This window comes from Silene latifolia, chromosome Y (genome assembly GCF_048544455.1).
Source record: "Silene latifolia isolate original U9 population chromosome Y, ASM4854445v1, whole genome shotgun sequence".
Taxonomy (NCBI): Eukaryota; Viridiplantae; Streptophyta; class Magnoliopsida; order Caryophyllales; family Caryophyllaceae; genus Silene; species Silene latifolia.
In genome coordinates, this window is record NC_133538.1 from 216,406,344 (window position 1) to 216,411,233 (window position 4,890).

The window sequence follows — 4,890 nt, forward strand, 5'->3', positions numbered from 1 at the left end:
AAGACAAAAAGAAACCCTAGAGGGGCCGAGTGAACCCTTTTTTGGGGGGCCGGGTATCCTAAAACGAGAGGGGAAAGGGTTTAGGGTTTGATTAGGCGGACCGCTACCGCCGATCCCCATAATCAAACCCTAAAACCTTTCCCTTGCTTCTCATTTGAAGGCGGCAAGACAAAAATACACCCTAGAGGGGCCGAGTGAACCCTTTTTTGGTGGGGGGCCGGGTATCCTAAAACGAGACGGGAAAGGGTTTAGGGTTTGATTAGGTGGAACGTTACCGCGGATCCCCCTAATCAAACCCTAAAACCTTTCCCTTGCTTCTCATTTGAAGGCGGCATGACAAAAAGACAACCTAGAGGGGCGGAGTTAACCCTTTTTTGGGGGGCCGGGTATCCTAAAACGCGACGGGAAAGGGTTTAGGGTTTGATTAGGCAGACCGCTACCACGGATCCCCCTAGTCAAACCCTAAACCCTTTCCCTTGCTTCTCATTTGAAGGCGGCAAGAAAAAAATAAACCCTAGAGGGGCCGAGTGAACCCTTTTTTTGGGGGCTGGGTATCCTAAAACGCGACGGGAAAGGGTTTAGGGTTTGATTAGGCGGACCGCTACTGCAGATCCCCCTAATAAAACCCTAAACCCTTTCCCTTGGTTCTCATTTGAAGGCGGAAAGACAAAAAGAAACCCTAGAGGGGCCGAGTGAACCCTTTTTTGGGGGGCCGGGTATCCCAAAACGAGACGTGAAAGGCTTTAGGGTTTGATTAGGCGGACCGCTACCGCCGTTCCCTATAATCAAACCCTAAAACCTTTCCCTTGCTTCTCATTTGAAGGCAGTAAGACAAAAAGACACCCTAGAGGGGTCGAGTGAACCCTTTTTTGGGGGGGGCCGGGTATCCTAAAACGGGACGGGAAAGGGTTTAGGGTTTGATTAGGCGGACCGCTACCGCGGATCCCCCTAATCAAACCCGAAACCCTATCCCTTGCTTCTCATTCGAAGGCGGCAAGACAAAAGGACACCCTAGAGGGGCCGAGTGAACCTTTTTTTGGGGGGGTTGGGTATCCTAAAACGGGACGGGAAAGGGTTTAGGGTTTGATTAGGCGGACCGCTACCGCGGATCCCCCTAATCAAACCTTAAACCTTTTCCCTTGCTTCTCATTCGAAGGCGGAAACACAAAAAGACACCCTAGAGGGGCCGAGTGAACCCTTTTTTGGGGGGCCGGGTATCCTAAAACGAGATGGGAAAGGGTTTAGGGTTTGATTAGGCGAACCGCTACTGCGGATCCCCCTAATCAAACCCTAAAACCTTTCCCTTGCTTCTCATTTGAAGGCGGCAAGAGAAAAAGACACCCTAGAGGGGCCGAGTGAACCCTTTTTTGGGGGGCCGGTATCCTAAAACGAGACGGGAAAGGTTTTAGGGTTTGATTAGGGGGATCCATGTAGTCTGTCCGCCTAATCAAACCCTAAACCCTTTCCCTTGCTTCTCATTTGAAGGCGGTAAGACAAAAAGATACCCTAGAGGGGCTGAGTGAACCCTTTTTTGGGGGAGCCGGGTATCCTAAAACGGGACGGGAAAAGGTTTAGGGTTTGATTAGGCGGACCGCTTCCGCGGATCCCCCTAATCAAACCCTAAACCCTTTCCCTTGCTTCTCATTCGAAGGCGGAAAGACAAAAAGACACCCTAGAGGGGCCGAGTGAACCCTTTTTTGGGGGGCCGGGTATCCTTGAACGGGACGGGAAAGGGTTTAGGGTTTGATTAGGCGGACCGCTACCACGGATCCCCCTAATCAAACCCTAAAACCTTTACCTTGCTTCTCATTTGAAGGCGGCAAGACAAAAAGAAACCCTATAGGGGCCGAGTGAACCCTTTTATGGGGGGCCGGGTATCCTAAAACGAGACGGGAAAGGGTTTAGGGTTTGATTAGGCGGACCGCTACCGCCGATCCCCATAATCAAACCCTAAAACCTTTCCCTTGCTTCTCATTTGAAGGCGGTAAGATAAAAATACACCCTAGAGGGGTCGAGTGAACCCTTTTTTGGGGGGCCGGGTATCCTTGAACGGGACGGGAATTGGTTTAGGGTTTGATTAGGCGGACCGCTACCGCGGATCCCCCTAATCAAACCCTAAACCCTTTCCCTTGCTTCTCATTTGAAGGCGGCAAGACAAAAAGAAACCCTAGAGGGGCCGAGTGAACCCTTTTTTTGGGGGCCGGGTATCCTAAAACGAGAGGGGAAAGGGTTTAGGGTTTGATTAGGCGGACCGTTACCGCCGATCCCCATAATCAAACCCTAAAACCTTTCCCTTGCTTCTCATTTGAAGGCGGCACGACAAAAATACACCCTAGAGGGGCCGAGTGAACCCTTTTTTGGGGGGGGCCGGGTATCCTAAAACGAGACGGGAAAGGGTTTAGGGTTTTATTAGGCGGACCGCTACCACGGATCCCCCTAGTCAAACCCTAAACCCTTTCCCTTGCTTCTCATTTGAAGGCGGCAAGACAAAAATAAACCCTAGAGGGGCCGAGTGAACCCTTTTTTTGGGGGCCGGGTATCCTAAAACGAGACGGGAAAGGGTATAGGGTTTGATTAGGCGGACCACTACCTCGAATCCCCCTAATCAAACCTTAAAACCTTTCCCTTGCTTCTCATTTGAAGGCGGAAAGACAAAAAGACACCCTAGAGGGGCCGAGTGAACCCTTTTTTGGGGGGCTGGGTATCCTAAAACGCGACGGGAAAGGGTTTAGAGTTTGATTAGGCGGACCGCTACCGCCGATCCCTATAATAAAACCCTAAAACCTTTCCCTTGCTTCTCATTTGAAGGCAGTAAGACAAAAAGACACCCTAGAGGGGTCGAGTGAACCCTTTTTTGGGGGGGCCGGGTATCCTAAAACGGGAAGGGAAAGGGTTTAGGGTTTGATTAGGCGGACCGCTACCGCGAATCCCCCTAATCAAACCCTAAACCCTATCCCTTGCTTCTCATTCGAAGGCGGCAAGACAAAAGGACACCCTAGAGGGGCCGAGTGAACCTTTTTTTGGGGGGGTTGGGTATCCTAAAACGGGACGGGAAAGGGTTTAGGGTTTGATTAGGCGGATCGCTACCGCCGATCCCCCTAATCAAACCTTAAACCTTTTCCCTTGCTTCTCATTCGAAGGCGGAAACACAAAAAGACACCCTAGAGGGGCCGAGTGAACCCTTTTTTGGGGGGCCGGGTATCCTAAAACGAGACGCGAAAGGGTTTAGGGTTTGATTAGGTGAACCGCTACTGCGGATCCCCCTAATCAAACCCTAAAACCTTTCCCTTGCTTCTCATTTGAAGGCGGCAAGAGAAAAAGACACCCTAGAGGGGCCGAGTGAACCCTTTTTTGGGGGGCCGGTATCCTAAAACGAGACGGGAAAGGTTTTAGGGTTTGACTAGGGGGATCCGCGGTAGCGGTCCGCCTAATCAAACCCTAAACCCTTTCCCTTGCTTCTCATTCGAAGGCGGCAAGACAAAAAGACACCCTAGAGGGGCCGAGTGAACCCTTTTTTGGGGTGCCGGGTATCCTTGAACGGGACGGGAAAGGGTTTAGGGTTTGATTAGGCGGACCGCTACCACGGATCCCCCTAATCAAACCCTAAACCCTTTCCCTTGCTTCTCATTTGAAGGCGGCAAGACAAAAAGAAACCCTAGAGGGGCCGAGTGAACCCTTTTATGGGGGGCCGGGTATCCTAAAACGAGATGGGAATGGGTTTAGGGTTTGATTAGGCGGACCGCTACCACCGATCCCCATAATCAAACCCTAAAACCTTTCCCTTGCTTCTCATTTAAAGGCGGCAAGACAAAAATACACCCTAGAGGGGCCGAGTGAACCTTTTTTTGGGGGGCCGGGTATCCTTGAACGGGACGGGAATGGGTTTAGGGTTTGATTAGGCGGACCGCTACAGCGGATCCCCCTAATTAAACCCTAAACCCTTTCCCTTGCTTCTCATTTAAAGGCGGCAAGACAAAAAGTAACCCTAGAGGGGCCGAGTGATCCCTTTTTTGGGGGGCCGGGTATCCTAAAACGAGACGGGAAAGGGTTTAGGGTTTGATTAGGCGGACCGCTACCGCCGATCCCCATAATCAAACCCTAAAACCTTTCCCTTGCTTCTCATTTGAAGGCGGCAAGACAAAAATACACCCTAGAGGGGCCGAGTGAACCCTTTTTGGGGGGGCCGGGTATCCTAAAACGAGACGGGAAAGGGTTTAGGGTTTGATTAGGTGGAACGCTACCGCGGATCCCCCTAATCAAACCCTAAAACCTTTCCCTTGCTTCTCATTTGAAGGCGGCAAGACAAAAAGACAACCTAGAGGGTCCGAGTTAACCCTTTTTTGGGGGGCCGGGTATCCTAAAACGCGACGGGAAAGGGTTTAGGGTTTGATTAGGCGGACCGCTACCACGGATCCCCTAGTCAAACCCTAAACCCTTTCCCTTGCTTCTCATTTGAAGGCGGCAAGACAAAAATAAACCCTAGAGGGGCCGAGTGAACCCTTTTTTGGGGGGCCGGGTATCCTAAAACGAGACGGGGAAAGGGTTTAGGGTTTGATTAGGTGGAATGCTACCGCGGATCCCCCTAATCAAACCCTAAAACCTTTCCCTTGCTTCTCATTTGAAGGCGGCAAGACAAAAAGACAACCTAGAGGGGCCGAGTTAACCCTTTTTGGGGGGCCGGGTATCCTAAAACGCGACGGGAAAGGGTTTAGGGTTTGATTAGGCGGACCGCTACCACGGATCCCCTAGTCAAACCCTAAACCCTTTCCCTTGCTTCTCATTTGAAGGCGGCAAGACAAAAATAAACCCTAGAGGGGCCGAGTGAACCCTTTTATGGGGGTAGGGTATCCTAAAACGAGACGAGAAAGGGTTTAGGGTTTGATTAGGCGG